Here is a 22,608-nt window from a genome sequence, read left to right as displayed (position 1 = left end):
ATTATTACACCAGTAAGAATGTTATAAGTAGAAAAAAGTACCAAGAAAAAGTGGCAGAGGGGATGTAGATATTTCTCAAAAAAAAATAAAGAAAACTATCAATTGACTCAACAAGTCCATTCCTACATATCTAGCCAAGAATACAAAAACACTCATTCAAAAAGATATATACACAATTATGTTCACTGCACCACTAATCACAATAGTCAAAATATGAAAACAGTGAAGTATCCAACATGTTACTGGGAAAGAACTTATGGTACATACACATAACATCTTACTCATATAACACAATCTTGCATTTTACTCTATGAGTAGGTCATGGTATGAAAAATATGTCAAAGTCCATATAATTTAACTAATACATGATATATAAAGCAAAGGAAGAGATAACGTCCAAGTCCAATAAAAACAATACTAGAGCTTGACAACAACAGAAATGACCAAAAATGTGGAGGAGGAATAGATGGAAAGGATCTTACAGAGAATGATGGAGGGATATTTTTACCCCATTTATGTTGGGTATGTTGTGGAGTAACATTCTATCCGTAACATTAAACATACTCCTATAAATCAATGCTGTGATTTAAAAAAAAGACATGCACATAGATAGTCCACAGATACATAAGAAAAATCAATATCACATTAGGAAAATGCAAATTTAGACCATAATCACCTCATTCACGTGAGAATAGAGTGTCAAAAAGATAGTAATGTAAACTGGTGCAGCTGTCTTCAAAAATGGTATGAACATCCCATAAAATGAGTAATCATCAATAAAAGAAAACATAAATTATATAATCATATCAATAGATTCAGATAAAGCACCTGTTCATAATAAAAACTCCCAACAAAATGGGACTCAAAGGAAATTTTCTTAATATAGACAAAGCAAGTCCACAGCAAGCTTTGTTCTCAATAGGAAAAAGCTAAAAGTCTCCCCTCTAAAATCAGGCACAAGACAAAGTTGTCCACTATCTCCACTCCTGTTCAATATAGTATTGCAGTACTTGCCATGGCAGGAAAGAACAATACATCAAGGACATTCAGATAGGAAAGAAAGAAGTCAAGCTTTCACTATTTGCAGATTATGTAATACTATTCTTAGAAAATACTAAAGACTACAAAACAAAAAAAGCTCCTAGAAACAATAGATTTGTATGGTAAAGTGACAGATTACAAAATCAATACTCCAAAAGTCTATGGTTTTCCTATACACAAATAATGAAGGAGAAGAAATACTTAAAATATAATCCATTTACAATTGTGACTCAGAAAATCAAGTACCTAGGAATCAAGCTTAACAAAAGAGGTGAAATATAGAAATATATAAAAAGAAAACTACAGGTAGCACCAAATAAAGGGTGTTGGGAGATTCCTCTCAGGATGGGAAATGCGTGATGAGAGTAGACTATAGACTGAACAAGATTGCCACTCAATGTCTCTTTTGCAAACCACAGCACTCAAAAGGAGAGAGAAAACAATAGGGAAACACAGAGGTAGGGTGGGATGGGGAGATGGGGGGTGGGAGGGATACTGGGACTGCTGGTGGTGGAGAATGGGCACTGGTGGAGGGATGGGTACTCGATCATTGTATAACTGAAACCCAAGCACAAAAATTTGTAAGTCTACAACTGTACCTCATGATGTTTCACTAATAAAAATTTAAGGGAAAAAAAGAAAACTAAAAAACGCTACTTCAAGAAATAAAAGAGGACATGAGGAAGTGGGGACATGAGGAAGTGGAGACAAATCCCCTGCTCATGAATCAGTAGGATTAACATTGTCAAAACAGCAATACTCACTCCCCAAAGCATTATACAAATACAATGAGGTCCCTTTAAGTATACCCATGACATTTTACAAAGGAATAGATCAAACACTCCTGATATTCATATGAAATAGTAAACCCCCATGAATAGCTAAAGCACTCCTTGGGAAAAAGAAGGTGGGAGGCATCACCTTCCCCAACTCCAAACTGTACTGCGAAGCAGTAGTAATTAAAACAGCATAGTATTGGGATAAAGACAGACCCACAGACCAATGGAATATAGTTGCTTATCCTGGCACAGGCTCTCAAATGTGTGATCACTTAATATTGATAAAGGAGCAAGAAATATGAAGTGGAGCGAGGAAGGCCTCTTCAACAAGTGGTTCTGGGAAAATTGGGTAGCTACATGCAAAAAAAATGAACTCAGAGACAGAAAGGAGGATAAGAAGAAGAAAAGTATCTGCAACAGAGACAGGCTGGGGTGGGAGTGGTGGGCCAGAGGGAGGCTGGGGACATTGGTGGTGGGAAATGTAAATAGTAAAGGAATGGGTGCTTGAACCACATGACTGAAACCCAATTATGAACAACTTTGTAACTGTGTATAGCACAGTGATTAAAAAAATTATATATATATATATATATATATATATATATATATCAAAGAGAGTACAGTGGGTAAGATATTTGCCTTGTATGTGGCCAACCTGGGTTTGATTTCTGGCACTCCAATGGTTTTTTCCTGGACATGCCAGGAATGACCCCTGAACATAGAGCCATGAGTGATCCTTGGGCAAAAAGCCAGGAATAAGTCCTGAGCATCACTGGGTGTGGCCTCAAAGTAAAACAAAACAAAAAACTAAATATGGACGTGAGAGGGATAATACAGAGGTTAAGGTATATGCCTTGCTTGCTCACACCCTGGTTCCTTATTCAGGACCACATGGTTCCCTCAGTATCTCTGAGTGTAGGCCTGGAGGATCCCAAGAACCCCCAGAGTGTCCCTAGTAGTCCCTGGCACCACGGGGTCTGAGCAGTACAGCATTCTTGAGCCCAGTACAAGCATAAAATTACCTGGCCTGCTTCACCAAAATCATGGAAGCACCACTTGAAAAGAGAGAAGACAATCCCCAAAGAGAAGAATTGGAATTCCAAATAATCCAGAAGTACCACTCCTAGGCATATAAAACATATGGAAAATCTCACTCAGAGGAATATTTTCATTAGTATGTTCATTGTAGGATTATTCACAAGTAGTCAAAATATGGAGACAACCCAAATGCCTATCAGAGTGAATAAAGAAGCTCAATGGAATACTACTCTGCATTTAAAAAAAAATTGTGCTCTGTAGAGAAAGTGATTAAAACTTTTGATGATAACACTAAGTGAATTAAGGAAGCAAGTGACAATTACCATTTAGTTCACACACATGTACATGAATAAGTAAAGTAAATGAAATGAAAATAAAACAATAAAACTCATTCCTAGACTGGGTTAAAACTATGGTATTTACCAAAAGGAAAGAAGAAGGGGCACAGGTGGTATGGTTTGAAGTGTTGTTTTAATGTAGAGATGACACTGTAACTTCCAGTTATGGGTATATATTATATACAGAAGTGTTAAGTGAAATTCCTGAAATACTTTGTACTGTGAACCAATGATACAAAAAGAAAAAAATCTTTTGTGTGTGTGTGTGGGGGGGGGGGGGGGTGAGGATACAAGCAGTGCTCAGAAATTTTGGAGATTCTACCAGCTATTTCTACCAAAAAGTTGATGGTTCAATGTAAAGCCCCAGATCAGAATTATGGATGCTGTTCTCAATCTCACCTTTCATGTTATCTAAGCATTTGGCAAAAGAACGTGATCAATGCTGTTCTGATTCTGCAAAAGAAATAGAACTATAACTAGCTTAGATGCTGGAATTGAGATGATTTGGCATAGCACTACTAAATTCTGAACGTCTGGGCAATAACAATGGCAAAATCATTAGAATCTTAAATCACTACCTGGCAATTTAACTCAATTTTATCCTTTGAGGAGAAATAAAATTCCCGGGGTTAAAAAATGTTTCATGTTCCCCAGATGAATGCAATCTTTCTGTGTCTATCCCGCTCTTTCTGACTCATTTCGCTTAACATGATACTTTCCATGTAGTACCACTTGTATGTAAATTTCATAACTTCATCTTTTCTAACAGCTACATAGTACCCCATTGTGTAAATGTACCAAAGTTTCTTTAACCAGTCATCTGTTCTTGGGCACTCCACACGCTCTAGGTGAAAAGGAAGCTCAGATAGAGAAGAGAGTACCAAATGAAGGGTGTTGTAAGGACCCTCCCAGGGTGGGAGAAGCATGCTAAAAGTAGTCGATAGACCAAACATGATTGCCACTCAAAGCCTCTCTTGCAAAACACAGTACCCAAAAGAAGAGAGAGAGAACAAGGGGGAATACCCTGCCACAGAGGCAGGATGGGACGGGGGGGGGGGGATGGGGGGGATGCTGGGACCCGTGGTGATGGATGACAGGCACTGGTGGAGGGATGGGCACTTGATCATTGTATAACTGAAACCCAAGCACAAAATTTGTAAGCCTATAACTGTACCTCATGGTGTTTCACTAATAAAAAAAGAAAAAAAATGTTTCATCATTACTGTATCCTCGTTCAAGAGCAACTATTAGGGATAAACTTGGTAAATGAAGCACAAGTAAAAATATTTTTAAAGGATTTCCCTTGGAGTCTAAATGGTGCTATAATCTTTGAAGCCAAAAGTATCAATTCTATATAAGCAGGGATAATGTGCCTTATAATGCAGTCCTGTTTCTTCTTATTTACTGTATTCTTATAGGTCAATTTTGCCAACTGTAGCTTTTGTGCAACAATTAAGAGCTATTATAAAACACATTCTTTCCTAATGGAGATAATTTCTAAAGAGAAGGCTTTATTACAAATCAAGAAGCTGTCCAAAGGTCTTAGAAAGATCCTCAACCCACATCCCATAGGGCCCTCTTGTTTATTACCTTAATCTGTCCACAACTGTGACATAAAATTCAAGAATACCAGGTTTTTTCTCACCTCTCAGATATTTCCTCTCTACTCGAAACTACTCCATTTTTTCTTTCCTTATAACTTAAAAATGTACATATTTAGTTGTTTGACTCTTCTTACTGAAGATTAACAAAGAGACAGGAAAAACAAAACCTTTTGCCATTGATTTATCACAAATATTAGAATAGATAAGGCATTTAAACATTTCAATAAGTCATCATAAAATTCTCACACATTTCTGTAACAGTGTAGACAACTCAGGAATTCTTGTCCCTGCTGCTTTTCTAAAGTGGAAATAACCTCAGAGATTGGTAACTCCTCTTGCCTTCTCCTCTGAGTTTAAGTTAGTGGGATCATCCCATTTCACTTCCCAAATTTAAACCTCTAACTTTTGAGGGTCTCCAGTTTCTTCTGAGATTTGATTTCAAAAATTAATTCTAAACAAGAAGTTAGATAAAAGCCAGCACATATAGATTGCCTTAATACTCTAGTACAATAAAATCCTTAGCCTAACTCCTTACTTTGACGTAATGTGACAAGTATAATCAAGTATTTTAATTCAGGTTACATACCCTCATAGTGTGTAGGAATTATTCCAGAATGTGAGTTTGAAGAAAATGTACATGACAACATTAGAATCTCACTGAATTTTAAGCATACAATGTCAAAAAGATGTAATTGTTGCATCTATAAAATAAAGCCAAGGCAGATCAACCCTGTACTGATGAATTTCAATCGGTAATGAAGGAAGGGGAGAACTCATAGATTATTCCTGGCTGTGTGCTTAGAGATCACTCCTACGATTGCTCAGAGGACCATATGCAGTGCTGGAGACTGAACTGGGACTGGCCACATAAGACAAGTGCCATAACCTCAGTATGATCACTCCATCCCTAAGTTTCATTTCTATCATGCATCAGGAAGATAGTCCTAACATAGAAGAATATGAGGATTCTGGTTAGAAAAATCAACATACTCCAAAATCTTAAATATCATATCCATTTTAGCATGTGCCATTCCTCTGTCATATAGTCTTACCTTCTCTGTAAAAACTATTTCATTAAAGAACCGTGATTTACAAAGTTATTGGATAGTTGAGTTTTAGGTATTTAATATTCTTGATAGCTCCTTAGAACTTTACATAGCAAGCACTTCCCTAAAGACAGCGGTCTACCATATTCCATAGCATCTCAAAAGTCAGCTTAATTCTAGATGCCCAATTGAAAAAAACACTAAGATACAGTTACCTTAACTAGTCTGTCCTTACCTGATGAAGCGAATATTTTATATTTCCTTTGAGCTTTACTTCCAAAATCATTTAAAATTGTTAGGGGTAAGGAGAAGTGTGTTACTTGTTTGAAGTTATATTACAGAATTTACATATGTAATACTGATAAAAAATCTTGGCTTACATTACTGAATATTTTCATAATGTTGATTTATCAGACTCTTAATCATCATTCCGTATCACATTTTCACAACTGGCTAAAATGGAAGATTGGAGAGTACTCTAAAATGGGGGTTTATATTTACAGTTCATTTATTTCAACAGCTGGCATAGAGTGGCACATACTGGTAAGGGATTTATCCCTTTTATGCACTATTGAGCTATCCTCTATTACTGGACAAAGTCAAGAATAAGGTTCAGAGATAATTTCACCCAATTGAAAATAACAAGTCGCTTTAGAGCCAAGGGACTGCCTGGCTTCTACATTCATGGATATAGACACAGCCTGGTTAGCCATACCTGTTCTATAAAATCTTTGGTCTCCTTAAAGGTAATTCTGCTGGAAAATTTAGGTTTATTAAACCATTACAATTTTTTGAGATCCTGAAAGTGTATACAAACTTTAAGGATAACTCATAATGTATTAAGTTAAATCACCTTAAACATCCCCTTCCCTAAGTATTAGAAACATGTTGTTGAGCCTGCAAAGAATGATTACTTAAAAATAAAGGGATGATTACTTAAAAGTGAACTTTGAAGTTTTAACTTACAAGGATACAAGGATTTGGTATGGTAATTTTACACTAAGATTTGGGAAATTATTATTTCTAATATCTAATATGAAATGTTATCAGCCTTTTAATAATATCCTTTAATACTCTGATGCCATCACTTACCGTCTACAGTTTTTGGATAAGCTATAGCAGCAATCTGCCCATGACACATTGGATGGAAAATATAACAACACATTTTCACTCTTGACAGTGGCATTAGTTTAGTATTCTGATTCCTTGCAAATTATCAAAAACTTAAAATAGTCTGACTCCTAGCAGTCCAAGTAGGATTAAAAGGATCAGTGGGAGAAAACTGGTTAAGAGTTTGAGTGAGGTGAGGCTGGAGCAATAGCACAGTGTGTAGGGCATTTGCCTTGTACACGGCCATCCAAGGTTCGATTCCCAGCATCACGTATGGTCCCCTGAGCACCATCAGGGGTAATTACTGAGTTCAGAGCCAGCAGTAATCCCTGTGCATTGCCAGGTGTGACCCCAAAAATCCAAAAAATAAAAAAAAGAGTTTGAGTGAGGTATAAACAAAGAGATCCTGAGAAACTCATTTATTTTTCTAAGCTCAAGGTCTTCTCACCTTTGACCATATGCTTGCTTAATGGTCAAAATGAAATAATAGTTAATGGCCCAATGAGTTAGAAGAAATAAAGTGGGAGGGAACTCAATACTGTTGGTGAGAGGCATTATATCCCTTATATTACTTCTTTTATTTTTGGGAAGAAAGTTTAGTTATTATAATTCTGAAGCTCTTCATTCTTAAATTTTTGGAGTTAGGCCTTACCAGCCATGCCCAGGAGTTACTCCAGTGATTGTCAGTTTGGTGTGTAGGCTTGAGAATGTGGTGCTCCATGGATCTGTGGTTCTCTTCAGGCCCTGTGCTGCAGGTTCACACTCAGTGGTGCTGGGGTCATCAGGCCTGTATCTGCGGTGCTTGGGGGACCATCTGATGGTGAGAATTGAGATGGAGATAGCCACATGCTAGGCATATGACTTAAGCCCTATATTCTCTCCAATCCCTTAGTTTTGGGGTTTTATTTTTTTAACGTTGGTTTAAGTGGCTAGTCTGACTTATAAATTTGGGGAGAACAGTTGAGAGGCTTGACACAACACTTTTTTATTTAAAGAGAGAACTTTTCTAGGGCCAGAGAGATAGTACAGCAGGTAACGTCCTTGCCTGGCATGCGACAGACCTGAGTTACATCCTGAGCACCACATGTGAGTCCACAACCCCTACTAAAAGTGATTCCTGGGCAAAATGCCAGAAGTAAACCCTGAGAACCACACAGTGTGGCCCAAAATGTAAAACAAAAACAAAATACAGAGAAGAGAAGACCTCTTTAAACAGAATCATTCCATACATAAAATTAAATTATCAAATTGTAAATTACAGTGCCTAAAATAGAAATTTTTAAAAATGAAATGAATAAAGGTTAATTCTTCTTGAAATACAATTTTTTTAAAAAATGAAATGAACAAAGATTAATATTTGTCAGGGTACCTACCCTGATCAATAACTGCCTCAAAGAGGATGATATACCTGGATGATCCTGAGGTATAATCTTATATGCTGACTCATACATTTACTAACCTAACTCCATCTGTTGTACTATTGCTCATATGCTTCAGAAAAGAGATAATGTGACTCCAACACAGTCTTTTATTCTATTTGCTAGTCAGCCCCAGCCTTACTACCCTAAATATCTTGCTTTCATCCGTATTCCCCATGGTTCTCTCTCCTAATGTATTCTTCTAGTTAGTCACTGCATATTCAGGATTTTTTTTCATACTCAAGCTGAATTCAGATACCTCTATTTCAAAGCTAAGCAATGTCACCTCAGAGACCCTGCCTTTCTTTATAGCTGTATTCCTAATGCCAACCATAGTACAGGTGTATATTGAATTGCTAAATGTGTTAAGAATGGTTGTAATAAAATGAGGCAGACCTTAGGGAAAAGGTAGTATTTCCTGCTTAGAAATATTTAGGCATTAGTTCTAAGGTAATTTATGTTCTTGGATTAAGGGATCAATTTAGGTAAGAAGATAGCAGAAATTCATCACATTCTTGAAGTATGATTGTTTTAGATGTGTTTCACATTTTCAAATAATTCTTAAACTATTTTAATAAGGGCAGAATTTAGAATGAATTACACATTGTAGAAAATTATAAATAGGCTCTCCAAAACACTACAGTTTCATTAAATTGCTACCACAACTAATGTTGCAAAATATATAAAGGGTTTCCTTCTCTAATCACTGCCCTAAGTCAACCCTGTTCTCAATTCTAGAATACTACTTTGTTCAGAGGGTAAGAAGATAAATCTAAGTCACTTTCTTTGTTTTCTGATATGTACTTACTAATTATTTTAGCTTTTTCTGGTGACTAGAATATCTTACTGGATTCTGTAATTCCTAGCCCCATATTCAGAAAGTAACCTTTACCAGCTCTCTTTAATACATACGTGGTGAAACATTCTGCAATGAGGCTGTATTTGTAGGCCTCCAATTGTGAGATGACTTCCAGGGGGCTGTCAGTGAGTAAACAACAATTTTGATCCATCATTAATCATCATTAAGTTCAGTTCTCAATTTTATTACTATACCTCATCAAAAATAATCAAAATAACAAAAGCAGATAGATGGAATTGTAAAAGGCAGCACAGAGGGCATTTAGGAAGTTATAAGTCTAGTTGTCAAGTTCTATATTTCTAGCCATATAGTCCACATACCAAATGAAATTCTGCTAAATTTCATATACTCCTTTGATCATTTTTCTTGTTGTTTTTTTTTTTTTTTTGCTTTTTGGGTCACATCCGGCGATGCACAGGGGTTACTCCTGGCTCTGTACTCAGGAATTACCCTTGGCAGTGCTCAGGGGACCATATGGGATGCTGGGAATAGAACCTGGGTTGGCCACGTGGAAGGCAAATGCCCTAACCGCTGTGCTATTGCTCCAGCCCTCTGATCATTTTTCTTATGCCAAATTGTAACTGCTTATCCTTCTAAATTTGTTTGATTTTAATAAGAATAGCATTATAATCGTTTTCATCCCGTGAGTACTAGTGACCCTATCCATGACAATAAGGCCTCTTGTTGCTTAAGAATTTCTGCAGTCTTCAATACGAAAGTGAAAACATTAATAATTACAATTACAGTTTTTAGCTATATTATAATTATGGGGGGCTGGAGCGAGAGCACAGAGGTAGGGTGTTTGCCTTGCAAGTGGCCAACATAGCTGACCTGAGTTTGATTCCTCCGCCCTTCTCGGAGAGCCCGGCAAGCTACCGAGAGTATTTTGCCCTCGCAGCAAAGCCTGGCAAGCTACCCATGATGTATTCAATATGCCAAAAACAGTAACAAGTCTCACAATTTGTTGTGAGATGTTACTGGTGCCTGCTCGAGCAAATCAATAAATAACGAGAGGACAGTGACAGTGATAATTATGGGTAGGCAATAATTTCTTAAACTGGATTTTTATACAATACAAAAGTACTAAGGGATTGGACTTCAACAAAATTAAGAATTTCTATTCATTTAAAGGTACAACTAAGGATATATAGGTAACATACCGATTGAGATAAGGTATCTGCAATACAACACTGAAAGAGATACTTATCTTGACTGGTAAAGAAACTTTGGTACATCTACTCAGTGGAATACTATGCAACTGTTAGAAAAGATGAAGTCATGAAATTTACATACAAGTGGTACTACATGGAAAGTATGCTAAGCAAAAAGAGTCAGAAAGAGAGAGACAAACATAGAAAGATTGCATTCATCTGTGGAATATAACGTAACAGAATAGGAGACTAACACTCAAGAATAGTTGAGATAAGTACCAAGAGATTTGCTCCATGGCTTGGAGGCCAGCCACACATGATGGGGAAAAAGGCAGCTCAGATAGAGAAGGGAACACCAAGTAAAGGGTGTTGGGAGGATCCGCCCGCCCAGGATGGGGGGATGCATGCTGAAAGTAGAGTATAGACCAAACATGATTGCCACTCAATGCCTCTTTTGCAAACCATGGCACCCGAAAGGAGAGAGAGAACAAAAGGGTATGCCCTGCCACAGAGACAGGGTGGGATGGGGGGGGGATGAGGGAGTGGGAGGGATACTTGGATCATTGGTGGTGTAGAATGGGCACTGGTAGAGGGATGGGTACTCGATCATTGTATAACTGAAACCCTAGCACAAAAATTTGTAAGTCTACAACTGTACCTCCTGGTGTTTCACTAATAAAATTAAAATATACATATACACTTATCTAGAATATATAAAAATCTGAAAATCAGTAAAGAAAAGATAGTATGACAGAGGAAAGATCTAGTAAGAAATGTAAAAGTAACTTCATCCTCACTACCCAAAATATACTATGAGCAACAAATAAAAAAACACATTATTAGGGAACTCCAATTATAGTTGCAGTGATATATTAAACTTTACAGTATCATTAACATTAAATTGTCAGACAATATCAAATACAGTGAAATTATTTAAACTCATATTGTGGGGGGAGTATAAAATAATGCACTGATATAGTTTGATAGTATCTACCAAAGCAAAACCTATGACCAGTTAATTCAACCCCTGACAATAACTCCACCAGAAATTAAAGTATATATGCATCAAAAGCCATGCAATAAAGCATTCAGGATATCTTCACTGATAATAGTGTCAAGTGGATATAATCTTAGTGCTCATTAACAAAATGAAGTTGGTGAGACACAATGAAATGCTATATAAAGAAAAAATAACTACTGATACATACAGCTTCATGGATAAATGATACATTTTAGTCCCATATTTAGAAGTTAAAACCCAGGCACAACATATGTTTCGGCATGCACATCAAAATAATAGTTATTTTATAGTAGTATTTTCTGATAAGGGGAAGTTGGTGCCTAATGCTGAATCAGGAAGTTTTATTTCCTGATATGGGTAAGGTTATATGGTGTATACCTATAGAAAAAAATCACTTAAATGTACTTTTAAGATTTTTATACACTTTGCCATGTAGATTTACCATGTTTTTTTTTTTTCTTGAAAGACTACCAAAAAAATCAATGAAAAGAAAACTTTAAAGTTACTGGGTTGTCACACCCTCTCTGCCTTAAATTATTTGCCCTTTCAGTAAGGACAAAGTAGGTGGTGAAAAGAGTAGTAAAGTTTCTTCAGACAGATTTCTTCCTATATCTAGGTCCTCGGGCTCAGTTTCTTAGATCTGTTACTTAACAGAAGTTGCAATGATAAATTCTTTCTCTGCTGCTTTGAGATGTCAATCTTTTCCGAGGCTCTTGCCAGTTTTATAACTGAGACTTTCATTTCACAAGGATCAAGAAGTTCTCCCTTTGAAATGTAATCAAGAAACAGTCTCTGAAGTAAACACTTAACTTCTATAAGCAGTTGGTTAACACAAATGGCTTACATTGATCAACTTTATTCTCCCAGAGTCCTCCAAGACTTCCAACTAGCTTTCCCTAGTATTTAGAAACACATCTACCTCAGGTGGAATTGAGTTATATCACATTTCCCTATTGCAGTAGTTTGAGGGAGGGGTTCTTCCTTGATTGTTTTATTAATGTCATTTCTCTTTGCTACCTTTAAGTGTGAAGCTCAGGTTGAGCACATAGTTTTCAAGTATTAAGAAGAGTTCTAATTCTGGGAACCACATATCATTTTATTGTCTACTTTTGCCAGAGAATTATATCTCAGAGGAAGTGGGTATTAGCAGTTATCTTACTTAAAGACACTCCCTATGGGGAGTATGGGGGGTGGGAGGGATACTGGGATCCATGGTGGTGGGAATTGGGCACTGGTGGAGGGATGGGTATTTGATCATTGTATAATTGAAACCCAAGCACAAAAATTTGTAAGTCTACAACTGTACCTCATGATGTCTCACTAATAATTTTTTTTTTAAAAAAGACATTCCCTAAACTTCAATCTCATGTCAGATATTTTTAAGATAAATCACTTTAGATTGTCAGTAGAGTACCAGTTCATATCCTTATGAAAATAACATGTACAACACGCTAAAAACAATCTAAAAACAATCAGATCTAAAATCTAAAAACAATCAGATAAAATATTTGGATAAGAGTAAAAAAAAGAAGGGCGATAAAAATATATTAATGACAGAGACAGTACAGCAGGTAGAGTGCATATCTTGCATAAAGCCAACCCTGATTTGATCTCCAATACCACATATGGCCCTCTGAATCCCACCAGAAATGATCCCAGAGCACAGAGGTAGGAGTAAGCCCTGAGCACCACTGTGTGTGTGGCCCCCCCAAAAAATAAATCAACTCCATAACACATAAAAATAGTAAAATGAGCTTTTTTAAAATGAAGTTTTCTTTTTTAATTATTCCAAGGATTACACACAGAGCTCACAATCTGCCAGTGAACTACAATTCCAGCCACTGGATGAAGGTTAAGTAAGAGATCAACTGACAAATACAAAATTCTAAAACTTGGAGAGTAAACTCCCTAGTAATTTTCTTTGTGGGGGATTCACATGTGCTTTCTTACTTTTCTCACTTTCTCACATGGACTGGAGTTCCAGACCCGGGCACCCCAGACAGGCGCAGAGGAGCTCCTGACACTCCCCTCTACTTGGGATCTGGCAGGCGGGTCACACGCAACCTAGCAATGGTATTTTCAAAGCAAAATCACTGCTCAAATAGACTCAGAATAAAAATAGAGAAACTGATAGAGCATTCTTCAGTTAGCAAAATGAGTAAGTATATCTTAGACAAGAAAATATAATAGATGCAAAGAACTAATAAGGCCTGGTTGTTATTTCTGGTGTCGCCAGAAGTTGCCTGCAGCACAAGGGGAAATCACAGTATTTGGTTGATAATTTTGGCAAAGGAAATAATTTTTTTATTTTATACCCAAAAATAAAATAAATAGGGACAGCTCATGCTATGAGTGATAAGCAATCAAGCAACAGATGGTACTACACAGATGTTTATGTTGTAAATACTGATGATTAATGTACCTGTAGAAATGTCACCATAAAATCTCTAACAAAAAGGTAGGGAAGATCTGTGATGATAAATCCAAAAGCTTCTAATGCTTCACTTTATCTTTCATAAGCAGGAAATAATTTGTAGACAAAAAGGATTTGTTTGCATTTCATACTTGCTTAAGAATAAACTAATTACATTTTTCAGTCCAGAATTTTAAGAATTCTCATGATTTTCTTCTTTCCATTTAGTATAAATAATAAGTAGGGTTATCTGAATAGGTGGAGATGATAGAATTTCATCTAAAAATTCATAGCTTTAGTGAAAGGAAGGAAAAAAATTCCCTTTCCTATCCCTTGTGTTTATGCCATTTGGAATGAACAGGATCACACAAACACACACACAGTTGTGGTACAGACACATTTTGTCATGGTGTTCACTGAGGGTCATATGGCAGTTTACAATACTTGCATACAGAGCTGTGGTGCTCTCTAACGGTCAACTCCTGTTGCACTCATATATGATCCCATGGGTGGAGAGTTGCAAACCTGGGTGTTATACTCATGTATTATTTTAGTGGTAATGCTAAAAACGGGCCTTCTTGTGGTGTCACCAGAAATTGCCTGCAGCATAAGGGGAAATCACAAATTGCCAAAATTGTATGTGGTGCATACAGTGACACCAGAGATTGGACTCATGGCTCCAAGCTTGCAAAACAGGGACTTGCAATCACAGAGCCCTCTCCTAACCCCCTAGGGATAGACTGAGAAATGACTGAAACAGAAAACTTTAGAAATCACCACATTCAGACACACTAGATTCTTATGCTCTAGTGCAATGATTCTCTACCCTTTTCACTTCAGACTTTGTTTCCTTCCTGTGCCCTGTCCTACTGGTTGATCCCAGAGTCTCATGTTTTGGCCCTGTGCTCCATTTACATAACTTTCATCTGTGACCCCCATGTAATATCCTGGGGCACACAGGAAACCATATGGCCCTGGATTGAGGCACATTGCTGAAGGATATGTGGTTTCTTTCCCCCAGTGCAAACAAATCAGATATTCTTCTGACAAGGAACATATTTAAGCTTCTGGGGCAGAGAGAAGACTCAATATGATGAATGTTTGAACTCAGGCCCCACAGTGAATCCTGAACAGTACTGAGATTTACTTCTGAGCACAAAGAGCTGGGAGTATTTATTGAGTACTGATGAATGTAAGCACCCCCCTCCCCAACCCTCCCATACAAAGAATTTCTAATCCTCAATCCTGGCCACTGGTGGGCAGAGTCAGATCAACAACGCCCCCCAAGATCAAACCCACTTCCACTTCAGAGTAAAGCTCCTGGTCTTATACCTCCGTGGGGGTCATCCTAGATTGTATGACCACCCCAATTTGCTGACTGGGTACTGGGCAGGCAGATCACTTACCAATGTGAGAACTGGAGAAATAATTCTTTGCTAAGATGAGGTTGGACTTCCAGGATGGTATTGCTATACTGGTTTAGTGTAACTCCTAATACTCATATACTGCTTCCCTATGCACCCTAAGAATAATCCTAGTTTCAGAGAATTTCGAGTTTTCTTTTTCTTGGCATCTAATATGCACAGAGGTGGCCTTTTGTATGCTATTGATAAAAATTGTGTGGAATTATTACAAAAATAAGTGAGAAACAAATGGAAGGGGAGATAAATTAACTTATAGGACATTCTAATGCTCATTTTACAGAGGATAAAATTCAGGTTAAGAGCTTAATTTACTCACCCCTCTTAGCACAGACACTGACCATACCCACCATCACTTGGATACAACTAAGTCAGTTTGGAATCAACAGGCAAACATTTAATAAGAAATGTAATTATGCAAAAGTGATAATCAAATAACCATGAATGTCCAAATACCTACAAGAAGTGCTCAGACAGGCATCTCTACACTGCGAGGTGGGATTTTATCAGTTTTTCTATCTGTGTCAACTATTTTCTGCTCTTATGCTAAATACTGGTCCTTGGTCAGAGCACCTTGGGAACTATTATACCATAAATGGTGTCCCTTCTAGATCATCAATCAGCTGGTGACCACAGTTGGGAGCACAAATCTGATACCAAAATATAGCTTTAAACATTTTATCTGTATATTGGAAAAAAAGTACTTTATCATTTTTTAAAACTGAAGACTAATTAATTATACATATACATTAAAAGAAAATTACAAAGAATGAGCACGAAAAAGACAAATGACTTTGGATAAAACCTCAGGAAAAACCATCGATCTACTTATACATCTGACCTAAAACACTACCTAAGATATAAGAGCCCCAAGACTGGATATAAATTTCCCAGAACCACATAAGGGTCTAGTACAGCTTATTTCTGCATAGTATAATTAGATAGATATCTAGAAACTTTTGAGGTGAAATAGCCTTTAGGCTATAATTTCCTGAGGCTCTAAAATAGTTTATCACCTATGGGACTATGGCCATGCTTAAGGGAGCTCATGGCTCTCCTCCCAAGTCAGATTGCATGGGCCCTGAACATTTACATAAAATAGAGAACTCATTCACAAAACACCTTTTTTTTAAACTACTCTATTATTTTCTGTGGATGACATGTCTTTTTGCCTTTTCACTTTTAAGCTCCCTTTCCCCCAAATCAATTATTCATGAATTTTTTACTAAGCAGTGTGGTAAATATGGTAAATGTCTCTTAAAGTTACTCTGCTGGGTAATTAGGCACAGTGTGGATAGTGTGAATAGGAGGGAAAAGAAGATCCTTTATGTGATTTGAATTAAATATACCATTTCTCTCCTTTGTCTCTACATAATAAGCATAATATGAATGCTCTTGATTTTTGTAGATAGAAGAGAATGAATACGAATCTAAGTCATACATGACAACACATCTCTCATCTAGTAGCACATTGGAGCCAGATTGATAAAACAGCAGGTAGCATATTTGCATGTGACCTGACTGACAAGTGTTTGATCCCTGGTACCCTATATGGTCCTCGAAATCTGCTAGGAGTGATCCCTGAGCATAGTGTCAAAAGTAAGTCCTGAGCACCACTGGGTGTGGCCTCTGAACAACAACAACAACAACAACAGTCAAAAATTAACCAGTACTTTCAAGTTTTTTCTCCATTATTTGTGTTTTGGGGAGACAGAACACGCAAGTTGGGAAAGGTTTTTATTGCTGTTCTAAAAGGGAACACTGCCAAGTCTGACCCTCTCAAACTCCAAGTCTCAAACTCTAAGTCTGCTGTAAACTATCCACTTATTATTGATGTGATGCAAAGTTGTATTAATTTAGGGGGTGTGCTGAATTTAGAATTTGCCCCAATGACAAAAATGGAACAAGAATACAGACTGTTCATAGTTTCCTTACTTCATTTACATTCTGAGATTTACTATTCAAGGCACAATGGGGAGGCATTAAAGGGTAATGATAATAGTGCAGAAAAAGGGGGCCTGATTTCTGTAATGCAGCGAATATTAAAAATACACAGGATGATATTCTTCATTCCATCTACTTATATGCAAATTTAATGATTTCATCTTTTCTAACCACTGCATAGTGTTCCATTGTGATATACCAAAGTTTCTTTAACTAGTCATCTGTCCTAGGGAACTCAGGTTTTTCTATTTTCTATCTATTTTCTATTTTCTATCTGGCTATTGTAAATAGTGTTGCAATAATCATACAAATGCAGAGTGAAATGAGTCAAAGAGAGGGACAGACTTAGAATGACTGTACTCATTTGTGGAATATAAAGTAACATAATAGGAGACTAACATCTAAGGATAGTAGAGATAAGGGCCAGGAGAATCACTTCATTGCTTGGAAGCCAGTCTCACGAGCTGGGGGAAAAGACAGCTGAGATAGAGAAGGAACCACTAAGTAAATGATGGTTGGAGGGCTTGCTTGGGATGGGAGATGTGTGCTGAAAGTAGGTTATGGACCAAGCATGATGGCTGATTACTACCAAAGGGAGGGAGGGAGGGAGGGAGGGGGAGAGAGAGAGAGAGAGAGAGAATGTGCCACAGAAGCAGGGCGTAGGAAGGGGTGGGGTGGCGGAGGGATACTGGGAACATTGGTGGTAGAGAATGGGCAGTGGTGGAAGGATGGGAACTCAAACATTGTATGATTGAAACATAATCATGAAAGATTTTAAGTCTGTAAAAAAAATTTTTAAATAAATTTTAAAAATACACAGGAGCGAGTCTGGTAAAAGGGCCCTTTGAGTTAGACCTTTAATTTTGTTTGTTTACCAGACATAATGATTGATCTCATGCATGGAGTTAATAGAAAATAGAAAAAGAGTGGGAGAATTGAGTGCAGAGCTCACAATTTACTCAGCGGTATTGCCTGGTTTTCAAGAACAACCCAGAGGAAGAAAGTGGAAGTGATGAACTCAGCACCCCTGGCACGGAAGATTGATGGAGAGGACTAGAGTAGAGCTGTGGAGAGGTGCAAAGAGATTTGGGGGGCTCATGGTCGTTGAAAGGCTCTGGTGTGATTCATTTGCAATCATACCACTGATCAAGTGACTAAATCACATATGTGCTTTCTCAGAATGCTGGAGACTGAAGTCAAAGAGCCAGCAGTCTATTTTCTCTGAGGTCTCTCACTTTGGATTGCAAATTGGCTGCCATTTTCCACCCAGGTCTTCCCTCTGAATATGTCTTTCCTAATTGCCTCTTACCAGGACTTCAGTCACATTGCCTACCCACATAAACTCAGTTTAACTACCTCTTTTAAGTTCCAATTTCTCAATCAAATCATATTGTCAGGGGTTTGGATTTCAACATGTATGTCACTGTCACTGTCCTCCCATTGTTCATTGATTTGCTTGGTGGGCCCAGTAACATTGTGAGACTTGTTACTGTGTTCAGCAAATCGAATATATCACGGGGAGCTTGCCAGGCTTTGCAGGCAAGATACTCTCGGTAGCTTGCTGGGCTCTCCGAAAGGGGTGGAGGAATCGAAGGCAGAGGAATTGAACTCATGTTGGCCCCGTCAGCCTCGTGCAAGGCAAACACCCTACCTGCTGTGCTATCGCTCCAGCCCATATAGAGTATATACTGTACTCAAGTGTAGTATATAGAAAGTAAGGATGAAAATTAAACTTGTACACAGAGGAACAATTATAGAATCATACAATGCTTTATTCATAGATATTCACTACCATAAACCAAATACATATTGTTTTTCAGTTTCTGAAATACAGATCTTCATGAGACAGTTGAGTAAGTCTTGAACAAAGATTTCAGATAAAGAATTCATACTGAAAGACAGATGAAGGACAGGACAGATTTGTAGAGAGCTTTGAATACAAGTCTAAAAATGTAGAACTAAGTGGTCAAAGAGAAGGCATGAAAGTGTTTTAAACAAAGGAGTACCAAGAACAAAACACTTCTTTTTGAAGCTTGCATTCATAGCACAATGTAAGGGTGAGTTGTGTGAGAAAGAACTGGAATTTCACAGCATAAAGAAACCAGGTGCTGAGAGCTTAACTCAAATGGCAACTGTGAAAGTACAGGATGGGGAAATAGCAGGAAGAAAACAAGCGAAAATGGAAAAAAAAAAGATCACACTCAATCACATGCTGGAACTCAAAAAGAAAATCACTAGAGAAAAATGGTAAAAATATAATGCCAATAAGTCTGATTTATTCATCACCACCCTTGATAGCAAACAGTGTTCTATTTTTCCATTTTAAGTACCTAATTAAATTGTCACTTTAAATATGGAACAAGTTTTCTGTTGTTAAATGTCTGTTTATTAACTGATTTGCTACTGCAAAGCTGTGACATTATTTAGAGAGGATACCTATTTCCCTTTGGAATGGTCTTTTATTCAGTGAAATGTTAAATTACTCACAAAAACTTACGAATTAAATTGGCTCTAAGTGCCACCATTAAACTGTGATGGCCAACATAATTGGCCTGGAAGTGACTGCTAATGTCTTATTCATAGAAAACATGCAAATTAATTTTATTGTTTCCAATTTCAAAACGCCATGCCTTTCGCTCCCTTCATTCCCCATCTGTCAGTCATTGCCTGTGTAGCCTCGCAGACTAGACTATTCCATTGCTGCCACCCTCTTCTCATTTCTGATCTCACAACTCGTCTGAAAACTGACCTGTACAGACTATAATACTAACAAATTCTATAACTTAGTACTGCCTTTCCCTGTGAAAGATGAAAATTCACACTTTACATAGCCACAATTCTAACATTTTAAATTAGTCATAAAGAGATTACTCCTATGGAAAGACAGAAAGTCACATTTTAGGAAATAGTAAAGTTAAAATACAATAATAACAAAATTATTAGATTTTTGTAGAAATTAAATTTGTTAAATATTTTTTCAATTAGCAGTACTGTTTTTATTAACAATAGCCCTGAGGAAGAGTTATCATTCACAAATTCTTAGGGAGTTCATAATTTATCTCCAAAAGATAAAGTGTCAGACTTTAATCAATGCAAGAACAACCATCACAAAATTCTAATTATAAAAACATAGTTTAGTAGTTTTTAGAATTATATAATTAATTATATAATGATTAATCATACTTACTTGGTTGTGTATTTCTCCCTCCCAATATTATAGAACCATTTTAAATTTAGAAATTAATTCAAGCTTCCATTGAAAGCCTTCAATGGAAGTGTTAACAGGTGGTTCCCATGGGGACCAGAGTGGTAGTACAATGGGTAGGGTTCTCAGGTTCAATCTTCAGCATCCCATATGGTCCCCTGAGCCTGCGAAGAATAAATCCTGAGCACAGAGCTAGGAGTAAGCCCTAAGCACATCCAGGTACCCCCCCCCACACACAAAGTGGTTCCCACACATTAAAAAATATATTTAACTTAATTTTACAAATAGAACTCATATGATTAATCATACTTTCTTGGTTGTGTGCCCCCCCAAGGAGTAGCTATAATAGGAAGGATAAAATTAAAAACAGTACAGTTAATATACAGAATAATATTTAGTCAAAAATTATAAAATCCATTATAGGAAGCTTAAGAAGGCAGAGATTTTGTAAAGGACATGATTGTTACCACTTGCTTACTGCACACTCAAACACATTGAATCAGTTATCACTCAACAAGAGGTCAGTTCACGTATTCTCAAAGGAAATGTACTTGAAAATTTGTATCAGTGTCACCACTGAGGATAACTCCAGACATTGCCTCAGTCGCCACACACATTCCTCCACCACAGCATCTTCTCCTTCAACACTGTCACATAGCTTCTGCCCACCTCATATATTACTGGCAGTAAATAACTGCGACTAAAGGAAACTAGAGAAGGTACTGAGTGAGCCAACCTGTAGAAATTGCTCTGTCTGTTGGGTTTTAACCACACACATGCCCTCATACTGTCTTCTCAAAACTGAACTTCCAAGTCACAACAAAGACAGATTTAATGCAACTTTTCTTATTAAAATGAAAACACTGTCCACAAAGGACAAATCAGTGATCTTTATAACCCTGTACCTATTTCTTATCAACAAGCATTCATCTTTTAGTTGATACATAATGTCTTTTTAAAAAAAACAGCAACTTTATTTATTTTTTTTGCTTTTTGGGTCACACCCAGCGATGCTCAGGAGTTACTCCTGCTTCTGCACTCAGGAATTACTCCTGAAAGTGCTTGGGGGACTATATGGGATGCCGGGGATTGAACTCAGGTCAGCAGCATGCAAGACAAATGCCCTACCCACTGTACTATCACTCTGGCCCCCAATATGCAATGTCTTGATATTTGATAAATTATATATATATGTATATGTCTAATATCAAAGTGAAGAATTGTAGAAATGAAAATTTTCACTTTTGAATTCTCATCCCTTAAGATCTGGAACCTATTCAGGAACAACCAGCATGCTTCATGTATCTTTAATACCCCTAGAGAAACTTCCAGGTTCACCCAAGCTGTGTCTTCATAGGCACTTCCCTCCATATGTGTAAGTGATCATTTAATAGCCACCACAACATTGAGTACCTTGTCTCCTCCTGCAAAGGATCCTCATTGTCTTGAAGCTGGTTCCAGAATTTCAATGGATAATCCTGATATTGATTACAGTATTAACACAGATTTGGCTATTTGTTCTTTCAGGACTTGCTTTGTGATCTGGTATGACCCTTTAAACAATAAAATGGCAATACAACATGACTCTTTCAAATATTTTCAAGTGTGTAAAAATGCCTAGCATCACACAATTAGCAGTGAATATATATGTAAAGAAAAATTGGTAGATTATGATCAACATAGTTTTGGATGCAGAAATCTAACAGGAAAAGAGCAAGAGATTGGAGTGTGGTATAAAGATATTCAATACCATAAGTGAAAAGAGGAAAGCATGAAGGGATACTGTCTCAGTGAATTTGGTTGCTGTGACAAATATACCATAGACTGGATGATAAAAACACATTTCTCATGGTTATGGGACAGAGAAACTCAAGATAAATGTCCCAGAAGACATGACTCCATGAATACAATGACCTTCTAGCTATATCCTCCCATGGCTCAGAGGGAACTGTCTCTTCCTCTTTTTGTACCAGCATTATTCCTTTTCTGGTGGATTGCATTCAAGACTTCAACTCAACTATTTTCTGTAGGTCCCACTTTCTAATACCATCCAATTGGTATTTTAGGAGTTTGACATATGAACTTTGAGAGAACATAAAGATGACAATCCATAATAGTTGATATGGGAAGCAAGTCCTTTAGGGAACATAGTAATCATTCTAGGAACATCTAACAAACTCTCAGAGAGCTGTGCAATGAGTTAAATAAGAGTCTTGGAGA

The sequence above is a fragment of the Sorex fumeus genome, unplaced genomic scaffold (assembly GCF_029834395.1).
Source record: "Sorex fumeus unplaced genomic scaffold, SorFum_2.1 ptg000008l, whole genome shotgun sequence".
Lineage (NCBI taxonomy): Eukaryota > Metazoa > Chordata > Mammalia > Eulipotyphla > Soricidae > Sorex > Sorex fumeus.
The sequence above is the reverse complement of the archived record's forward strand: the minus strand, read 5'-3'. Positions refer to the sequence as shown.